Here is a 23,867-nt window from a genome sequence, read left to right as displayed (position 1 = left end):
AAAGGCAATTCTAGATTGGATGAGCTTCCCCATAATTATCACATTCTCCTTTTATTGCCTGTAGTTCACTGTTCATCAATTTTATGTGGCCTCCTATTTCTTCTAACTTTGCTAAAACTATAGAAAACTCTTCTGATTTCGTTAATCTATGATCAGGATGATGCCATTCTTTTGTATGTTGTGTTATTTCTACTGTTGTGACTTTTGCTTCTACTGGCATTTTCTTCGGAATCGGTCCTCTACAATCTACTATTTTCCTAGTTTTTATCTTTATTTTGTTAGAAAAAATGTTCTGGATTTGGTGTTGGTTTAAATCATGTTAAGGACATGTTATTAGCATTTTCTTGTACCTATTCCAAACCTCATAGAGTGATTCTTCTTCTTCTTGTTGGAAATTATAGATTTCTTTTTGAGTTTTTCTATCCTAGATAGAAGACTGTATTTCTTTAAAAATTCAGCCTTTAATAATTGCCAGCTATTTATAGTTCCCGCTGTTATAGAATTTGACCATCTTTTTGCCATTCCTTGTTTTTTTCTATTTTTTTTAACGAAAAATAATTATTTTTTCTCCTCTCCATGGGATTGAACCCGTGACCTCCTAGTTAGTTGTTAGTTTAACACCTCCTTGTTTGCAATTCATTGTAAAGTTAAATGGAATACTCAGAGCATTAACTCATCTTTATCTACTCCTGGAACATTAAATAGATCATCAATTTCTTTCACATCTTACATATGTCGTATTGGATCTTCTTGTTCAGTGTCGAAGAAGGATTTTTCTTTTAACATTCCTAACAACTACTTTTTTAATTCAAATTTGTTTTCCGTTTGGATTTTAGGTCTAACTATTCCTGGTGTTATATTATTTACGTTTTAAGGGTATATTCTTCTAATGTAATTTGCTCCATTATTTTTTTTTTCAGAGGGAAATCTCGACGAGATTTTTGGGGCGCGACCCGATTTCATTACAGATTCGATTATTTTGATTTTCCCTACTGCTGGAAGACTATTCCCCAACAACGGCACCAAAAACTTTGATGTGCGTAAAATAGTCTAGAAAAATAAACTTAATTTAAACAACAAATCTAATTTTAAATTTAAAAATCCTAACAATCTAAACTGACTACTATCACCATGCAGCGTACCTGATCAGGAATAATATTAGTTGAAGTAAGTAAAGGTGTTGAACTCAAGGGGAATAGGGATGTTTCAATGAAGAAAAATATAACTAAACTATTGTAACTAAATCAAACAGATTACTATAGTTGTCAAATAAATAATTAAAAGTTACTTTCATTTAGAATTTGAATTTCCGTATGATTATGTTTTATTCATTCAAGTGCAATAGAACTAAACTATGACTCTAAGTTATCTACCAGCAAGGATAACTTTCCTAAATTCGGTCTATTCATTCATATTATGCGATGACTTAACAAGTATGATTAGTTCCATGCTTAATGGAAACCACTCAAATTGTCCAAGTTATTGGATCAATCACAAATACTAATAACAATTTTATTATGTTTAACATACAGTATCTCTCTACTAGTCACAATTGCCTACGCTATTAACTCATTTTTCTAGCTTGGACAAGTTAATAAACAAAGTGATTCAAGATACATAATTTGAATATAATAATAAATCATGCACTTAGTTACATAAACATGAAAAAATCATTATCAATACTCATGGATCTTTAGTTAAGCATTAACACAATAAATTAAATAATAATCAAATTCCTTTGAATGAATTAAAATATAATCATGTTTTATCATCAAAATCTAAATGAAAGTATAGGGACTTAGCCCATAATCAAAACTAAATGACTGAAATAAACAAAAAAGTTAAACATATTTCAAACCAAATTAATGTTGAATGTGTACTGAAAAGACACTTCTTTTTTGCTTTTGGGCTTCAAACGGCTATACCTTTACGTTTTATTGCTTCCCCTTTCTCTACTCTTCTATAATACGAAATTGGGGTTCAATTTATAGCAATATGTAACCGCCTATAATTGAGTCGCGACAATATATTCGTTGCGCGAATTACGAAATCTTCATAAATCTTTGAAATCTTCCACTATTCTGGATATATCTTTATTTAAATCTTGCTTAGTCTTCAAGCTACAAATTTCTTCTATAATGTGCTCCAAATAACTTCTATCTTATCTTTTAGTCCTTATATTTTGCAAAATACAAATTTATATCCTTTCAATATCAAATATCTATTAAAATGTGCAGAAAAGTATTAAATATGTCCCTTAAAATATGTATAATTTATGACATATCATAGCCATATTGATCTTGATAAGATTCAAGTGTCAACCAAAAGAGAACCAAAAGTTGGTCCTAGCATTCAATTCGAGATTGAAAAAGCTATTATGGAAACTTACATACCTCCATCTCTTCCTAATAGACTTGATAGAGGACGTCATAAACCTAGTTATATAGAATCTATATTACTAAGGAATATGAGTCACTAGTAGGTAACAATCAGAGTATGCTAGCTATCGAAAGCTATAACAGACCCTTAAAAGCTGCAAAATGGAAGGAGGACATAGCGAGCGAGATTCAGTCAATGGATGTTTGAAACTTGGTTGATCAAAAAATTGAACTTAAAATCGTAAGTGTTAGTGAATATTCAAGAGGATAAAAAATATGGATTGAAACAAACACAAAGTCAAACCAAGATAGGTTGTGAAGAATGTGTAAGCTTATGTAGTTCATTTACGAAATGAAAGAAGCATCTCAAAAAATGGAATCTTTGTTTTAATGATCGAATTCAAGGAGCTTAAATTTTAAGAAACAAAGGTGGACCATAACTATGTCAAAGCTAGTGGGAGAATTTAAAATCCCTGTTTCAATGGGAGAATTCAAGAGTTTGAATTTCGAGAAACGAAGATGAGCCATATATATGCCAATGCTAGTCCCATCCTTGTAATGTATTTCGATAATACACAATTCATAGGAAACAATGTTCTAATGTAGCACGTGTAAAACCTTGGATTTTTGGGAATTTTTTCTCCTTAAATAACATGGAAGAAACAACACACGTATTGAATGTAAGGATTTATGGAGATAGATCTGGCTGATTCACTAAATTAAGCCAAAGTACATAAAATGTCGAGGAAACTCGATATGTAGAACTCCAAGAGAGTCGATGTTTATAAAATATGGCATGACAATGAGAAATGCTAATTTCCTAGTTCTACTATTTAGTTAGAAGAAACGAGCCATGCCCTACATACTTCTGCTTATGGGATCGATCATGTATTCCATGACATAGACTAGATCTAATAGCTCGTATGCTTAAGCATGTCAGGGCGGATCAGATCAACTTGGCAAGAATCAAAGAATTAATATCAAGTACATTCCTTGGTTCCCTAGGAAGACAAAGGAAAAGATTTTATTAGTATAGCAAAGATCAATGTATATGTTACACTGATGCTAAGTTCCATACTGGTAACGACAACTTCATCAGAATTCGTACTTTTTCTAAATAATAAAGTATTAGCTTGAAAGAGTACCAAGTAATACACCATAGTGGATAAAATTAGAGTATATCACAGCTAGTTAGATTGCAAAGGAAACTATGTGACTAAATGAGATTCATTAGTGACATCATTGTTGTCATTCAATCATTGACGATCCTTTTGAAGTTTATTTTGGGACTATAAGGGTGAACTTGCCTCGTGTGGATCCTAAAGTCACGCAAGCCCACATAACATATACTTAGTAAGTACCATAATATTTTATAGTTTTTCAAACTTGAAGACATCATAGTCAATAGAATCATATTGAAAGGAAATATTGTCGATCCATTCGCTTAGTGAATATCACCGACCAAGTTTGAGAGTAAGACTTAGTCATGAGGCATTTGATTTGCAAATGATTTGACTTAGCAGACTGGGAATAGTTTGTTTTGAATTTGAGAACTTAAGCAATATAAAAGATCAGTCATTTCATTAGCTTATCACTGTGTTGTCCTTTTGCATGTTTTGAAACTACCTCCAAAATTTTAAAACAATTATATTCAAAACTCAACAGTTGGTCGTAATCTTCAGAGTGAGTATAGGAATTACGACCTTTATGAGGATGGTGGATTCTCCATTGAGATTGAACATACAATGGATATTGCTTCAACACTCATGAGTACTTGAAATGGAGATTTAAGTATTTAAACAACCCGCACTTGGAAAGTTACTTCATGGATCAAGTCACGAGTAATTTCAAGATGATAATATCTTTTATTCTTCAAAATGATATATGTATAGGGTTTTGTTTGCAAAAAAATTTGTGCATTGGTCTACTCCAACGCTATCCGGAACTGGTACTAATAAAGGGTATGTCCATGTATGATATGATTAGTAGATAAAATTTTGAACATGAGGTGCGATATCCATGGGCCCCTCCATGATTTGGTGTTGACATCAAATATTCATGGTCAGGTCGTGACTGAAATTGATGTGTTCAATTTAGTATTCAGGTGTAGTCATCACTAATCTCTAAATAGAATTTCCTTACTAAGATAGAACTTTATCCATGTCTCAGGTTCATATGGATATCTAGAAAAAGAAATAACTGATCACTTATCTAAGGGATGAATCATGATTAATTCAGGAGTTTAACAGTTGCATTGGATGGCTAACTCTCTATTGATTGTTTGAGAAGTATTAGATCTCGTGTAGTTGATGACTTGTCCAAGTGGTTGATTATTGGAAATAGTGTTCAAAGTCATTAACTATTGATAATATTTCAAAATAATAACATGGTCCTTTTGGGTTGCCCTCATGACAGAAACGAGAAATTAGAAGAAATAGAATTAAGGAGAAAAATAAGTTTATTAATTTATTATGTTTATTAATTTATTATGTTTTTTAATTTAATCAAAAACTATTTTGGAACTAATTAAGAATTAATTAATTCATGGGGTTGAATATTAATTAGTTAAAATATTGACTAATTGTATATTCCAGAACCCTTAGGGAATAAGGGATATTCGAAATCTCCATCCCACATGGGATGGGACAGGATTACGAAATTATCTCCATACCACATGGGATGGGAGATGAAACTTGGTAAGGGGTTTAAGGCTATAAATAAGGTGGTAAGGGTTTCATTCCTCCTTGCACATTGGCTTGAGATTTTTGTGAATTTATTCCCTTTCTCTCATTGGGATGAATTTCTTAACCTTTCCTAAGGTTTGCAGAAATTCTACCCTTTCCTACTTTTCTTTTGGTTTGCTCTTTGAAGTATTGGGTGTGATTCCATTAGAGGGATTCTCTGTTAGGTCATCTCATCCAAGCAACATGGTCGGATCAAGAAGGGATCAAGAAGGTTCAAGAAGATCAAGATCGAGCTACACAAGATGTTAGTAATTCTATCTTTCAAGTATATTTACAGTTTTATAAGGAAGAGGGGTGGGTTGATGACATCAGAGGGTATTATCGGTAGGGAAATAAGGCATCAGTGAAGGAAGAGGGGTGGGTCGATGACAGGAAGAATAGAGGGGGTTGAGGACGCAGTGGAGGCTCTTACTGATAGTGGTAGGATACATTATTAATGGAGAAAGGGGAGGAGGATGATATTCTTTTTATACTAAAATACTTAACAAAAATATAAAATAAAATAAAATGGTATAAAAGACATTTTATATGTGTTAGGGACCAACCATGCAAGATTTTGAAAATATGGGGACTATCAATGTAACAAAAAGTGAGGAGCAAAACTTGCAAATCTATGAAACCATATGAATCACTTTTGTAACTTTTCATTATTTATAAAAAATTACATAAATGGTCCCTATGGTTTCTCTTATTTACAAATTTCATCCCTACTTTTTTTTCATTACATAGATGATCCTTCAGGTTTCAATTTTTTGCATAGTTGGTCCTTAGCCTACATAGAACTTTTATTTTTTTTTTCTTCTAGTTGTAATTTTAAAAAATTAAAAATTAAAAGGACCCATCTTATGCCTCTCTCTCTCTCTCTCTCTCTCTCTCTCTATCTCTCTCTCCCCTATATAACCAAAAGAAAAAGAAATCCCACAACAACAAAAAAGCCCATTTGGAGCATTGCTTCGATATGTCATTTTCTTTTTCTTTGAATATCATATCTGCTTCTAAATCAACAAACTTTAGCGCCACAAATAATCCCACATTGTTTTTTATTTTAATGTCCATTGTAATCATATCCGACTAAATATCATAAAACAACACATTTAGTTAAATAGATTCGAAGGCCCGTCTGTTCACCTATTTGAAGGTGTGAAATCTCGATCAAATCTAAAATAAGGACTGTCATGCTAAATATGGTAAAGTCTTTGGAATCACCCACTTCCATCTCCCCCGACCTCCTTTGAAGTCCTCGTATGCACATTAATCTTAATAATTGTCCCCCATCTATGAATGCCTCCTCATCCCCACCTCCAAAATACCTCACCAACCACCCCATCGGAATCATAATCTACCAACGCATCAAAATTTAGGATTTTCCTATAGAGCTTACCTATAATCATCTCAACTCTAATTGAATCCTGGAGAACCAAACCTAATGATTTTTACTGGGCATTAGCTTTTTTGAGTGGATTGATTATGGTTTATGTGTGGAAAGAGAAATATAAAGTGTGTTCCATCCTATTTCCCTGTATAGTATATCAAAGAAAGTTACGATGAGCACCTTTACGGTAGACATCCCCGAATATCATCCAACTAACAGCCACCCACTTGTCACAAGGCCATGCAAGTAGCCATAAGCTAAAACAACCCCCAGAATGCACCAAACGTTGTGGAAACAGGGACAAGCGATTCTACTGACCTAAGCACATCATTGCTATCTTGGCACGGGAAATATAGTATGTGCCTGGGCCGGGGATAACAAGAAGAGACATAGTGATGGACGCTGGTAAAAGGAAATACGTGGGGTTAGGGTGGTTTCCATAGGAAGGGAATGAGGAGGGAGTAGGCAATATATATATATATATATATATATATATACACACACACACATAGAGAGAGAGAGAGAGAGAGAGAGAGAGAGAGAGAACATGGTGGTGGTTCTGAGATTCAATTCTGATGGAGATAAAATGGAGTCATTCAATTGAAGGGAAGTTGAGCGACTAAGAATCGAATGTTGTAGTTCACGTATTAGCTTTAATCAATTTTATGGTGGTTTTCCGATAAAGAGGCAATGAAGAGAGTGGGCCAACGACGTAGAAGGAGGGATTGGGAAAATGGAGTTGATGGGGACGATGAAGGCGTTGGGATTAGGAGACAATGGAAAATGGGTGGGTGTTTAGGTTTAGAGGGTTTTTTAATTTTAAATTAAGACGAATCGTTTTAACTAATTTAAATTGGAATATATAAAACAAAAACTAATAAAATATATAATCCAGGGTAAAATTATAATTTTTGATCAAATTTGTAACAAAATGAAACTATCGGGACCAACCAAGCAAAAATTAATACCACATGGACCATCTATGTAATGAAAAATGTTAGGGTCGAAACTTAGGAATATGAAAAATCAAAGGAACCATTTATGCAATTTTGTCTTATTTTATTAAACCAATTATTATAGTAAATTACATAAATCATACTTGTGGTTCAGGATAATCTACAAGTTTCGTCCCTATAAACGTTTTTTTGCTCAGACTGTCCCTTGAACCTTATTTTATTGCATACTTTATCCCTGATTGAAATTGTTTATGTACTTGTTTATAAGGAACAACTAAAAACAACCCATCTCTATAGAACCCGCTAGCCTTTGCCTCCATGAAAGGAGGTTATGATGGTGTTCATAAGGATCAATAAACATGAACCATATTTCTTCACTAGTTAGACACAATTTTAGTACTTTCTCTTTTACAATTGATGGAATAGAACTTTTCAAGTCACGTTGGTGCATCATTTTAGGTTTTTCCTAAGCATTTCTTGATGAACTTAGTGGCTTGATCATCAAGAATGTTTTTGGTCCAGATGTTTGCTTTGGTTTGATGCTGATTGGTTCGATGAAATCCATTCCAACTTCTTTGTTTCTTATATGTAAGTTTTTTTTTTTTGCATTGAAGGCCTTTAAATTTAAATTTTTTTCCATAAATTTTTTTCCATAATGACTAACATAATTAAAAATAAGGGTTAAGTATTTGTGAAATGACCTATATACCATTCTTTTTTTTTTCATTATTCACATTAGACTTGCCCCCTACCACCCTAGCCCACCCTCTATATATTTTTCTCGTCCATTTAACCCTTCCCCACCCATCTCTTAACTCACATCCCGTATTATGAAACTTTTAACTCTCCTCACACGGTAACACCCTCACAGGAAAAAAAAATCAAAACCATCAATATAGATCCCACCCTACCTTACCCTAATACTCCCTCCTCTATCCTTAATTTCTTTTACCTTAAACCTTCTTTGCAACCATCGAAGCAAGCATGATTCTTGCAAAATTCATTTGATGGTTTAATGTTACATGACGCCATACGTATCGAATTCAACATAGGTGAAAAGCAATAAAACTAATGCAAGATTACAAATAAATTCTAGTTTTTATGTCTGTGTAAACCTAAATTACATTCCAGTTCTTATTCTTGTAAAATTCATTTCATATTATAAACTAATACTTGGCTTTCTACCTATCATTTATTTCTTCCGGTCCTTGTGATTGATTCCAAATTTTATTTTCATCGAAACCCATTCTAACTTCTTTGTTCATCTAAAACCTAGATTAAAAATCAATGTTACTAGCAATAAACAAGATCAAATCAAGATTATAAATCAAGATCAACTCCATATCTATTAACAATTTGTGTTTCTCTTTTCAATGAATCCATTCCAGAGTTCAGTTCCAATAAAAGAGAGGTCATGAATCAAGATCAACTCCATACCTACGATCGATACTAATTTTTCTTTCAAATACATACATTGTATTTTTCATTCAAATTTCAATCAATATCCACAAAGCCACCCCACCTAATTATACATACGTTGTTTCTAATATTGTTAACATGCCAACATCCAACTTAACATTGGTATCAAAGTCATCGCTACCATCCCCAACATCACCTTTTTTTATCATTCTAAGGTCTTCAACAATCTCCCAAACATCCACCTTATTGTAGTCATTTCCCTAAGTTCATCGATTTTTTTGATTTGCCTCCACATATTCACACCCGATGTCTTTAATCAAGAATCACACGTAGATTGAAGTGAAACTTGATCCAGAACCAAACCCATAAAAGTGATTGAGACCTTTGTTCTTAATCTAAAGGACCAGTAAAAATGAAAGTGTCTAAGAAACAATAATTCAAATCCACCGAGTTTTCTAGAAGGTTAAAAGTCACTAAGAATTTTGGACTTCTCAAGGGTAGTTGGATCTAATAAAGGTTTCACGTAATGACAGTGGCGGTTTTCCGAAAATGTTGTTGGAAACCTTGAGTTTCCCGGAGGCAACGATGACGACAATAAGTTACCTGTGAGAGAGAGAGAGAGAGAGAGAGAGAGAGAGAGAGAGAGAGAGAGAGAGAGAGAGAGGTGTTCTTCATGATAAAATAAAAATAATAGATAAAATGATAAAAGAATAAAAGAAGGGTAATTTGGTTAGTTCACTAATACTTAACCCTTAATTTTAATGATGTTGCCGTCGTGATGAGAGTCTAATAGTCGATGAGTGGAATTACATAAGATGTGCATGTTCAAACTTTGATACATCCAAAATATTGTTATGTTATGCGATTCATCTCCCACATGTGCCCTATAATGGGTTGATATTGGCCGTTGAAATGATACGATTTACCATTTTTCGTTTATTTTTTTAATGTTATTAGTGGTGAGCACTTATGATGCAAAAAATTTCAAGATTTACCATTTTTCGTTTATTTTTTTAAATGTTATTAGTGGTGAGCACTTATGATGCAGAAATTTTCAATCTTAAAGATCATGCATGAAAATCATTTGAGGTATTTGACCATTTCTAAATTTGATGATATTTATATTTTTCTCATTTTAGATTGTAGTTTATATAATTGGGCCTTGCTATTTATATTTTAGTACGATATGATATTATTATGCTCTTTCGTAATACTGTTTTTGAAATTATTATTTTGATTTGTAATATTATAAAGATACAAGGACAACATGATAAACGTAAAGCACGAGTAGTTGCCCTCTACCTGCAAAACACTATATAAATAAGTATTGTTATTTATAATATTATTATTATTGCAATTATTGCTATTTATAATTTATAAGTATACAACAAAGTTACCTGCCCCCTTGCACAAGTGCTTACTCCACTTGAAACAATAATTGTTGCAATAGGGTTTGACATATTATGTGTTTCCTATACAGTATATGGTATATATACAAATGCGTATTCACCCATTTCGAATTGATAACAATTTCGTCGACCGGCTTTTTATATCTCCATTCACTTCGTACATGTTTTCTTTAAGCTTTTCTGGAACCGCAGATTTTATCAACAAAAAAAAAAAAAAACACTAACAAGAAGATAGCAACAAAACATTACGAGATACAAGAGCAGAGTTTTGCAACCAACCTCCCATTTTAACTTGTATTTCTTAGACCTATTTGAAACAAAAAATAAAAAAAAAATAAAATTACTAACAATATAGTAAAAAACAAGAGATTTCATAAGGATCAATCACTCAAAATACCAAGTTATTACGGAACCTCCAAATACTCCAAAAATAAGTAACAATGACCGCATCCAAAGCTTTCCTTTGTGAAGGAGAAAAACGAAGACCATCAGCCCAAGAAACACGAGAAACTGTTGAGGCAGAGAAATCCACCACCAATTATCAAATACGATCCTCATAGAGGCTTCCGTATGGAACACTCTATAAAAATATGGGAAACCGTTTCCATTCTCAAATCATATACCGGACAAAGAATATAAGGTAATCGGATACCTCTACTGAACAGTCTCTCTCTCTCTCTCTCTCTCTCTCTCTCTCTCTCGTAGGAATCCGGTAACGTCCCATTTTCACCAACAAAAATTTTCGTTTTTATTATGGTAAACTTCCCAATTATAAATCCACTTTTTAAGAGAAACCATTTATTCCAAGTTACATTTATCGAAAATTGGAGTAATATAATAACACGGAATCCCCAATGCTGCTGATGAGTGTATACAGTCACACCTGCGTCTTCACATGAACTGATGATACCTGAAAAACAACAACAATTGGCTAATCATAAAGCTTAGTGAGTTCCCCCAAAATACCACATACAACGAACATACAAGCATGCATATCAGGTCCACAATCATCGGGTTGGATTACCCTAGGTATGTTGGTCTGTCACCTCAACCCAACCGCTCTTCTTGAGCCTCTGTGCCTACAACATCCAGCCGGCCCGCACCTGGTATCTTGGCCTACAGCACACAACTGGATTGCCTCAACCACATCTGCCATCATATGTCGACATAGAAACAATCAAGGATCAAGTAGGCACATAGTACATGCAAATATCAATCATACAACTCACTAACACCTACTAGACCTCTCCCAACACACTGCTCCATTGCGAACTAACCTCCATGGAATACGTAACCATAAGTAACCAGAGGTGAGATAGCTACACGAACAGATGATCCTACTGTAGTGACATAAGAACATGGTTTGGTATGCGGAATTAAAGATTGCACAATGAACATGGTGATTTGGGTGTTCAAGAGATGTATTGATTATGTATGGTGTTACACAAAAAGGGATCTAGATCTAGTCTACATAAATAACACACACTTACACACTCAACTTTTACATCTCTCAAGCACACCTCTACAAGTGGAATAAACCCACCTTATATAGAGGTGTTTACATGTCTCTCTCTCACTCTCTATATCTCATGTGTCATAAGGCTAATACACCACATGCAAGTGGGTTTTACAAAAGTCAAACATTACAAAGTCATTCATGGAAAACTTTGTACCCCAACATTCTCCCCCTCAAAGTTAGGAATGAATGACCCACTTCAAATCTTCCAAAATCGAGCAACTACGCGATCTGAGCCTCAAGGGTGACACATGTCGAAACGAACTTCAATCTTCAATTCTTCCATGATTCTTCAATTTGGGCTCTAGGATGTGAGACCATACAAACCGAGCATCAACGAATGATCACGAGCTTCTCAAACTCCAAATTGATCACCAAAAATTGAGCATAAAAACACACCCCGAAAATCTTCAATAAAACCAAACCAATTTCGAAATGAAATCACTTCCGAATCTCCAATTGTTTCATTTCGTATACTTCAAAAATTCAAGGTCACTTCGGTCGTCAAATCCGCGTAATATGAAAAATTCAAGTTCGAATTTCCATATAAATTTCTCCCCCTTTTTATAATCGAAATCTGATTATAAAACCGTCAAGGAAAGAGAACATGATCTATTCGGAATTTTTCGTGTCAAAACTCCCCCTTAACATGTGGCATAAACTTTGTGCTTCAATCCAGAAAATCCAAAAAAATATTCAATTTTTAGCTTCGTTCACGGATTGCCTTTGACAAAATTTCTCAAAATGGGTAGAAATTATCAATTTCAAAATTCTTCAGTGACATGGTGTGCCAAAAACAGCAAAATATGCAAAACTCTCCCCCTTTTCCAAAGCTGGATAGAAAGCGTCAATTTGCACAAACTGTAGGGGCTTGAAATGCACTTTCTTCAATTTTCAGCAAAAACAGTCCTTTTTCGAATTTGGGTACAAACAGCCAAACATTCGAAACATCAGGGACTATTTTCGAAAATTCTGCCCTTTGTGCTCAAATCATACGAAGAATCACCCCAAACATACGAAGCTTCAATTAATTATCGAAATTGGGTGAAAAGTGTCAAACATTCGAAACTTCAATTAATTTTCGAAGTGTCAAATATTCGAAGGTTCAGAGGCTGAATTCGAAACTTTTTACCATTTGTTCAAATCATACGAAAATGTGATAATCATACGAAGAGTTTTGAAAAGGTGCCAAACAGTCGAAATTTCAGGGGCCATTTTCGTAACTTTTGTCAAATCCTTCCCCAATTTTGTATTAACGAAATCAAGCAAACGAAACGTACGAAACTTTTTCCTTTCTCTCTCCCCTTCGTATGAAACTGCATCTCCACACTTCGTACGAAATTTCAAATATGCTTTCCCAAACACCCTTCGTGTAAAATCCAAAACACCATTTTACCCTCTTCGTATGAAACTTCATCTTCTCCAATCAATCGAAAAATTCTCAGCATACGAAGCATACGAAGACTTACCCAGTGAACAGTAACTTCTTAACCATTCATCCTCTTAATCGACTGTAGAATCAACATAACAATATCAACAATCGACCCTTCGTATCTTTAAAATCCAAACACAGGGACCCTTCGTACATTAACCCAGTTCTTCTTTTGAAATCAAAACTCAAATCTATTCATCTGTTTGACATCAATCATCGACCATCAAACGATCTAACTCAGCCCTTCGAAATCTAACCAGTCAGCAGAAACCACCAAATCAACGAACATGATTTCAAATCGATTCGAACCCAATCCATCTTAAGCATCGATTTGTCGTTGAAAACTTAACAATTTCACAAACGAAATCTCAATCACTCGGTTTTTCTTTCCATTTGATTTCGTATCCCTGATCCAAAACTGAATCATCTACTCCAAATCACGATTTCTTAACCCAAATCCAAACTTTCACCTTTGAGTCCAAACATTGAAATTAAACACTTTCCTGTTCGTCAATCGACACCAACTGCCTTTGATTTCATAGCATTCGAAACCTCAAAATCCAACATACACCATTCTAATCGACTTCCAATTTCAAGATTTGACCGTTAAAAGCAACCGATATCAATATCCAGTTTTGACATTTTCTTAGATTTATCAAAACACTCTTGAATCAAATACTTGATCATCACAAATCATAGTCGGAATCTTCTTTCCAGATCTCAATCAAAATCAAATTACAAATCGATTCAGACTCCAAAACTGATTTCGATTTTGACTTCTCAAAAATTAGTTTGACTTTCAATCGATCTTGTAAATTGATACAAGCAGAAAAATCAAATAACAAATCGAAACTATAATCGATTATTAAGACATAAGAAAATATGAACAATCGATTGAGAACAAAGCAGCTTACGGATATGATTATACAACGAATACCGTATGCATACAAGTTGAATGAAGAGCAGTCGTATACTTTGACTGGATATTATTATTCGCTGGATATAAAATCGAAATTAGATGGTGGGCTCAAGAAATCACTGATGAACAGTAACACTTCAAGTAATTGGACTGGATCTCAAATCAGGTATATTAACAGTAATAGATTGAATATTTGGGCTTCAATTCAAAATAGATGAACAGTGAATTCGAATTTGGGCTAAAAAAATGACTCATCAGTTACAAGATTTGGACAATTTGATATTGGGCTAAAGTTTTGATAAAAAAAAATTATTGGATCATCAATAGGGTTTTTCAAGAAAAATTTGATCCAACGAATCAAACGATCACTAATCAAAAACGCAACGCACGATTCAACAAGATTAAGAGAGATCATAGAGAGAGACTCACCAAAAATGCTCAAATTGCGACAAAAGATGCCAAACCGAGAATCGTTCTTCAAAAATCACCTTGATCTTGAAGACCCTCTCTGATACCAATTGTAGTGACATAAGAACATGGTTTGGCATGCAGAATTAAAGATTGCACAATGAACATGGTGATTTGGGTGTTCAAGAGATGTATTGATTATGTATGGTGTTACACAAAAAGGGATCTAGATCTAGTCTACATAAATAACACACACTTACACACTCAACTTTTACATCTCTCAAGCACACCTCTACAAGTGGAATAAACCCACCTTATATAGAGGTGTTTACATGTATCTCTCTCACTCTCTATCTCTCATGTGTCATAAGGCTAATACACCACATGCAAGTGGGTTTTACAAAAGTCAAACATTACAAAGTCATTCATGGAAAACTTTGTACCCCAACACCTACTTTAAAGCCACAACCAAACAAGGAATAATCAAGAAAGCCTAGATCAATAGTTCTCAGGCTATCCTAGATGATTACATACAACCCCTAAGGAACTCCACTAGACGATGACCAATCTACCGGTACTCTAACCATCATACCACTACTGCAACATCTTATCACACCAGGATATATATATATATATATATATATATATATATATATAAATCTAGCAAATCACAACAGCATAGTAACATTCTATACACAAGGATACATAACCAACTCTCCAAGGAATGTGTAATCATATGTACCCAGAGGTGAGATAGACACCTAGACATATGATCCTACTATAAAGTCCCAAGTAGACAAGGAACATGAAAGAAAGCCTAGATTAAGAGTCCTCAGTCTATCCTATGTGACTACATACAGTCCTTAGGTCATCCCTCTAATAAATGATAACCAAAACTAGTGGGCAAACATTGGCGCCTTCGACCCACGGGTACAGTGAGGATAACTCACCTGAATCGAAGAACTCAGAAACACTGTGACACGCTCCACTAACACCAAAACCAGGTAGAATCTTAATCAACAAAACTCAGATCTAATCCCAAATAACATTCTAAATCAAGAAGTTTCCATCTTTATGATTTTGCATGGCTAGAAAGTGCCCTAAACCAAAAGCCTAAATTATAACAAGATATTAAGTTCCATAACTGTAACACCCCAAATTTCGAGGCCAAAAATTTCATTTTTAAATTACTTAATTCACAAATCAGTTTACCAAAACATCATCAATCTCATATTACTTGTAAAAACATAATGTCATGTCTCAAAACCATATAATCAAGAAAAGTGTAAATCAGAGTACAATCCCAGAAATACGGTGCGGAAACCATTTATGTGTGTGATGCGCTGCTACACCGTCGGGTCCTTCCCCTTAGATGAAGAGGTACTTGAAACCAAAACTGAAATTGTAAGCACGAAGCTTAGTGTGTTCCCCCATCATACCCATAGCACAGAATCTTCGGTATCTTTCAACCGGTAACCGGGAGCTACCCTCCCCTTCGTTATCTTTCAACTGGTAACTGGGAACTATCCTCCCCTTCGGTATCTTTCAACCGGTAACCAGGAGCTACCCTCCATTTCGGTATCTTCCAACCGGTACCCGGGAGCTAACACCCCCATTCGGTATCTTCCAACCGGTATCTGGGGACTATTTCCCCCTATCCCTATCACATAATCCATAACATAAACATATTGGTTTCATGATCATAACATAAGCATACTGAATCATACAATAACATATCATAAACATACTACTATGCATGCGTGGGTTCTGTCCACCCCTTCAGTATCTTTCAACCGGTAACCGTCTTCGGTATCTTTCAACCGGTAACTAGGGACTAGTGCGCCCTACTACTACTAGCACATATTTCAGCACGATCATATCAACCAGATAATTATCACAAAAATAATCATCTCAACCATAATCACCTACTGGTGGGTCAACATTGGTGCCGTAGACCCACCCCTACTGGAAGGTAACTCACCTCGTAAGGCTGACTGCTGAAATGCTGATCGGGAAATGTCTGACTGCTGCTCCGTTAACTCCCGGGCTGTAATTCCCATAAAGACACTTAGTCAAACACTGCTAACTAATCTTTGGGTAAAGTGACTAATTTACCCCTGGTCAAGGTCAAAGCCTTGGTCAAAGTCAACTTCCAGTTGACCTGACTTGCCGAGTTGGGCCGCCAACTCGTCGAGTCCCTTTCCTTTCATCTGACCCCCTCCCGACTCTACTCGTCGAGTTTAGCAAAGACTCGACGAGTTCCCTTCTATAATATCATCGGATAAACATTCATCCGACTCGCCGAGTTGTATGAACAACTCATCAAGTTCTCCTTCATCCTATGAACATGTCCAGTCTGCGACTCGCCGAGTTGTATGAACAACTCGTCAAGTTCATCTTCAAAAGTTAGGAGATTGCCTTGGACTCGCCGAGTCTGTTCATACACTCGCCGAGTCCTATGATTCCCAGGTCCATGGTTAAGTCTAATATGTTGAGTCACTCCCCTGGACCCCTCTAAGACCCTTCTAACACTCAACTGGGTCCCTTTGAACCTCAACAGACTGGGGAATCAAGCCCTGGACTCGCCGAGTTCCAAGAACAACTCGCCGAGTCGATGTTGTCCAAGTCTTATTTCTCGATTTCTGATGTACAACACTTATCCAAAAGATAGATCTGGGCTTCTAATATCGATCTTGCACGTAAAGTTATTAACTTTACGTGCATGCATGGGAGTATAAGCTTAATGGACCCAAAAATGTGGTCTAAAGGTGCATGTGGCTCTTTATGGCTACAAAGTTGGCCACTTTACTCCATGTAGTCCTCTAAGGACCCTGGATCTGGAGCCTTAACCCCCAACCATGCTTGCACTCATGATTGGTCACCAAAAGTGGTTCCTAAAAGCCCTAATTCACTCCAAAAAGGGATCTAGAACATGAATGAACAAGGTATAAGCTTTATACCTCTAAGGAACTGTAGATGCCGCACAAACTCGAAATCTTCTGGTTTCCTCTTGGCTCCTCAAGCTTTTCTTTCTTCCTTGTGATCACAAACCACAAAAATCACCAAAAATGGCCTTATATCTCACAAAACAATTAGGTTTTCAGTATGAGGTGTTCTAGGAGCATAAAGGGACGATGGAGGCTGTATTAAGACGTTTAAATAGGGTGCAATCCCTCAGATTTAGGGTTTTGTCCAAACATCGCTTACTTGCCGAGTCAGTCTCCGACTCGTCGAGTAGGTCACTTAAACTTCCCGCGGATCCCGTCTCTACTCGACGAGTTGGGCCATCAACTCGTTGAGTCCCAGAGAAAATCCATCCAATTCTTAAATAAAATACATACCAGAAACCCGGTGTTACAATAACTCATGCATGGATGCAGAGAAATTTATGAATCCATGCCCATAAAACATCTGAAAATGCTACTAATAAGGTACGGAGTAGCTCATACTCAACTAGACCACGAATATGGGACAAAAGGACATAAATCTAAGAACTAACTTTATCTAATAAATCATTCACAAAGTTTTGAACTTTTTACCTCTAGGAGAATGCTTGAGAGGTGCAAATCAAAGATCTACAAAGCTTGAAGCTTTCCAAGCAACACTACTAACTTCTTCTTCCTTAAAAGGCTCCCAAAAACACACTTTTAGCATACAATTCTCAAATATGGGGTCAGGGTTTCCAGGGAGACATTTGGAGAAATGGAGGCTGAGAATGTAAGAGGTATGGAGGTTAAGGTGTTTAAATAGGGCTCAAATCCCCGAATTTGGGGTTTCCACTATGGTCGAGTACGCAATGCGTACCTCTTAGTTACACCCTACGTAATTCACTAAAGGCCCGTTATGCACTACGTAACTTTTAGTTACGCCCTGCGTAATCCAAAATCCCCATTTTCCACTTTAACTTCAAACGACCATAACTTCTTTGTTTCGATTTCGTTTTCTGCATTCATTGTATGCACAAAAAGATATTGAATATCCCAACAATCGTACCTAATTACTTTGGACTTAAAACATCTCGAACTAAAATACTTAATTCATGCAAGAAACCGTGTCAGTAACTTTTCCCCTTTCTACCCTTCAGTCCAACACACAATTCAAGGGTTAGATCTCACACCCAACCTTATCACCTCCCAAAAGGTCTAAAATTTAATTCCTTAAGGACCAAAGCCTTTACATGATAAAATTTTGGTCCACAACCTTGAATTAAGAAATGACCAGAAACCGGGTGTTACAATTCTCCCCTGCTTAAATTAGATTTCGTTATCGAAATCAGTTCTTGCTTCCACTTCTTGATGTGGCCTCATGAGGGTCCTTCAAGCCTGACTCCTTCAACACGGGATAAGATCACTGAAATTCCAACATCTGAAAACATCACCATTAATGGTTCTAACGCAGGCTCAAGTCAATGAAACCGAGGCTCCAGGATCTAATTCATCTTTATTGCAACATCTTCAAAAGTCAATCATATCTCGACAATTCTGGTAGCCCATATAGTTTTGTGATACCATGCGGCCTGAAGAAAATGTCTGATCATAACCTCTTTAAATCATGTCGGAAAGGAACCACCCTTTCCTTACCCGAAACCCACAAATCTCAATGTCTTACACAACCCTCACGTCAACTAAACTGACCGAAAATCCACTGATTTGATCGGTCCAAAACCTTCTTCGCCAAAAGCCGTCTTGCTAATCCCGCATATAAATGCAATAAGGTGACCATGCTCCTAAAGCGGTCGCATACTAAAGTAGACCATGCTCCTACTCGTCTCTAACAACCCTGCTCGGCTATCCACTGACAATACTCGTGGTTACCCCCGATCTGCTAACCATTAACAACACTTGGCCTTATCCCATATCCACTAACCAACAACTACACTCGGGCTTACCCCTGATCCACTAACCAACAACTGCACTCTTATCCTAACATAACATACATCAACCCCAACAAAGTTAACTAACCCTATCGGGCTTTTGGGTCATGACTCAAATATCCAAGCCCCAATCAAACACGAATAAACAAGGAAGCCATCATCACAACCCTCAACCTGGGCTCCTAATACCCTAGAGTCTAAAGCACGAGGACGCCCTACAGATTTCTATGACAACTAAAACTAAGAGGAATTGGAGGGAAATCCAACATCTGGCGATGATCTTGATGCGAAATCATAATATTAAACAATTGTGCGAAAATCTTGAAATGGAGAAATCTGGCTGCGAACTGAACCTTGGCAAAAGTCTCCCTCCTATAAGGTCTCTACTCCCCCCACTTGGAATATGCTAGACTTTAGCAGCTTCAATAACCCTTCAGATCCCATACCAACTTGAACTCTACTACTAGATCCCTACCCTTACATTCAAATACATAGAAGAATCTGAGCCCACACAACATTCACTAATTGACACACATGAAAAACTGCAAGCATAAAAGAAAACAATCCATTCATAATATGGTGCCAAGTAAAACCAGAGCTAAATAAGATAGTTCCATTCCATTGAGCATCCAATATTACAACTGAATTTCAAAATATAAACATAAAGTACTGATGAATACCAACACTGCAATAACCGACTAAATGTAATTGATAACTCAAACCTCGGTCTCCGGGACTCTAGCCGTCCCACGACATCCGTCGGGTAACTGCCAAGCCAGGGGTGTAGGGTCCAAAACCTCATAAAAAATGAGGAAGGGACAATGAGCTCTGATGTGGCCTTCTTGGATGCAAAGCCCTATAAAAGGCTAAAGGATTCCCCACTCCCAATCCTCCATCGGCCCAAGAAGCTTACACTTTATCCCACTTAACCGAGTAAAGCTTTTGATCCCCCAAATTAGCACCCCAAATGAATTTGTCACGTAAGGATTCTAAAATATTTAAGACTGAAACTAGAGATACAAAAATCGACATACAATACACAAGGATACATAACAAACTCTCCAAGGAATGCGTAACCATATGTACCTAGAGGTGAGATAGACACCCGATAGATGATCCTATTCTAGAGCCCCAAGCAGACAAGGAAATTCAAGAAAGCCGAGATCAAGGGTCCTCAGTCTATCCTACGTGACTACATACAGTCCCTAGGGAATCCCTTTAATAAATGATAACCAAAACTAGTGGGATGGCATTAGTGTTTTTGACCAACGGGTACAATGAGCATAACTCACCTGAATCGAAGAACCCAGAAACACTGCGATGCGCTCCCCTTTCTACATTGCTTTCTCCCTTGAATCCACTAACACCAAAACCAGGTAGAATCTTAATAAACAATTCAAAAACCTCAAGTTTGACCTTGGTCAAAAAGTTAACGGTCAATGGTCAATGAAATTCAAAGCCCACATCAAGCTCAGTACACCCTGCGTACTCCATTTTTATGCATGGCATACGAGACTCAGACCTTGTACGTGCTGCGTACCCCTTTGGTATGCCCTGCGTACTGAAGCCAGATTTACACTCTTGACTAAGCACTTGGTCCCTAAAGACCTTTCACCCAAACTCATATCTAATCCCAAATAAGATCCTAAATAATAAAGTTTCCATGCTTATGATTTTTTATGGCTAGAAAGTACCCTGAACCAAAACCCTAACTTATCACAAGATCTTAAGTTCCACAACTCATGCATGGATGGAAAGAATGAATCAATATTGCATTTTTATGATTCCATGCCCACAAAACTTCTTAAAATGCTACTCATGAGGTCTGGAGTAGCTCATACTCAACTAGACCAAGAATATGGAAAGGACAGAAAACTAAGAACTAACTAGATCTCACAAATCATTTACCAAGTTCTGAAATTTATACCTCTTAGTGAATGCTTGACAGGTGAAAATCATAGATCCACAAAGCTTGAAGCTTTCCAAGCAACACCACCAACTTCTTATTCCTTCAAAGGCACCCAAAAACACACTTTTACCTCACAAGGTTGAAATATGGGGTTAAGGTTTCAAGGATGTTGTTTGGAGAGATGGAGGCTGAGAATGGAAGAGGTTTATGGAGGTTAAGGTGTTTAAATAGGGTTTAAAACCCCGAATTTGGGGCTTGCACTCTCGTCGACTATGCCCTACGTAAATCATTAAAGGCCCATTACGTCGGGCGTAACTTTTAGTTACGCCCTGCATAATCCAATTTCCACTTCAACTTCAAACGGTCGTAACCTCTTTGTTTTAAATCTGTTTTCGACGTTCTTTGTATGCACAAGAGGTGTTGAATATCCCTACAATCATATATAATTACTTTAGACTAAAACATCTCAAACAAGAATCAATAATTCATGCAAGAAACCCGGTCCATAACTTTTCCCCTTTCTACCCTTCGGTCCAACATACAATTCAAGGGTTAGATTTCATAACCAACATTACACCTCCCAAAAGGTCTAAAATTTACTTCCTTAAGGCCCAAAGCCTTTACATGATCGACCTTTGTTCCACAACCCTGAATTAATAAATGACCAGAAACCGAGTGTCATAATTCTCCCCCACTTAGTTTAGATTCCGTCCTCGAAATCACTTCTCGCTTCCACTTCTTCATGTAAACCCTTGCGGGGTCCATCAAGCCAGACTCTTTCAACGCGCTGAGATCACTGAAATGTCAACATCTGAAACCGTCACCAATAATGGTTCCAACCCAGGCTTAAGTTAATGAAACTGATACTCGAGGATCTGATTCATCTTTATTGCAACATCTTCAGCATTAGACCATCTCTCAAAAATTCTTGCATCCCATGAATTTTTGTGATACCATGCGGCCTGAAGAAAACGTCTTCACACAACCTCCTTAAATCATGTCGGAATGGACCCTCCCTTCCTTACCCGAAACCTGCAGATCCTGAAGTCTGATACAACCCTCACATCAACTAAACTGACCGAAAATCCCCAGATTTGATCGGTCCAAAACCTTCTCATCCAAAAGGCGTCATGATAATCCCGCAAATAACTTCACTAACACGACGATAAGCAAGCGGTCGCATACTAAACTAGACCATGCTACTACTCGGCTCTACCAACCCTGCTCTGCTCCCTGATCTGCTAACCACTAATAGCACTTGGGCGTACCCCGAATCCACTAACCAACAAGTGCACTTGGGCTTACCCTCGATCTTCTAACCAAAAACAGCACTCTCATCCTAACATAACTCACATCGACCCCAACAAACTTAACTAACCCTATCATGCCTTTGGGTCATGAATCCGACTTCCAAGCACCAATCAAACAAGAACATAAAAGGAAGCCCTCATCACAACCCTCAACGTGGGCTCCTAACATCCTAGAGCCTAAAGCATGAGGATGACCTAAAAAATTCTATCAAGACTAATACTAAGAAAACTCGAAGGCAAATCTGATAGCTGATGATGATCTTGATGGGAAATAAGAAGATTAAGCAATTGTGCGAAAATCTTGAAATGGAGAAATCTGGCTGCGAACTGAACCTTGGAAAAAGTCTCCCTCCTACAAGGTCTCTACTCTCCGTCACTTGGAATATGCTAGACTCTGGTAGCTTCAATAACTCTTCAGATATGAGACCAACTTGAACTCTACTACTAGATCCCTACCCCTACATTCAAATACATAGAAGAATCTGAACCCACACAACATTCACGAATTGACATGCATAAAAAACATCAAGGATAAAAGAACAAAAGATTCTTAATAAGGTACCAAGTAAAACCATATCTAAATAAGATAATTCCATTCCATTGATCATGCAAGATTACAACTAAATTTTGAAACATAAACAGAAAATAGTGATGAATACCAACACTGCAGTAACCAACTAAATAAAAGAACAAATAACTCAAACCTCGGTCTTTGGGACTCCAGTCGTCCCATGACACCCATTGGGTAATTGCCAAGAATGGGGTGTAGGGTCTAGCACCTCATAAAAAACAAGGAAGGGACAACGAGCTCTGATGTGGCCCTCCTAGCTGCAAAACCCTATAGAGGGCTAAAGGATTCTCTACTCCCATCCCTTCATTGGCCCGAGCAGCTAACACTTTATCCCACTTAACCCAGTAAAATTTTCGATCCCCCAAATTAGCACCCGGGATGAATCTCGCACATAAGGATTCTAAAATCTTTAAGACTGAAATTAGAGCTGCATAAATCGAAATATAGTACAATCCTAAACTCCCTAACATCGAGCGCAAAAGAGTAAGATGACCACCAATAGACAAGAATTATTCCTTCCATCATGACAACTTATCCTTAAAACGATTAATAACCTGGGATAATCTATCCACCCTCGACATAGAAACCCCGACCGGGACACCAAGATGAGAAAAAAGGAGTTTGTAGGGGAAAAACCAATAATACCCGCAC

The 23,867-nt window shown here is 36.7% G+C and overlaps 1 non-coding gene across 1 annotated transcript; it reads left to right on the top strand.

The window, feature by feature from the left end:
* Window positions 1-311: 311 nt before the first annotated feature.
* Window positions 312-417, top strand: LOC145135052 (small nucleolar RNA R71). The gene has a single exon (XR_013719533.1). It is a non-coding gene; the product is annotated as a small nucleolar RNA R71 (small nucleolar RNA).
* The last annotated feature ends 23,450 nt before the right edge of the window (window positions 418-23,867 follow it).

The sequence above is a fragment of the Lactuca virosa genome, chromosome 8, assembly GCF_052849685.1.
Source record: "Lactuca virosa cultivar CGN04683 chromosome 8, Lactuca_virosa_CGN04683_v6, whole genome shotgun sequence".
NCBI lineage: Eukaryota > Viridiplantae > Streptophyta > Magnoliopsida > Asterales > Asteraceae > Lactuca > Lactuca virosa.
This window is presented reverse-complemented; position numbering and strand designations above follow the sequence as displayed.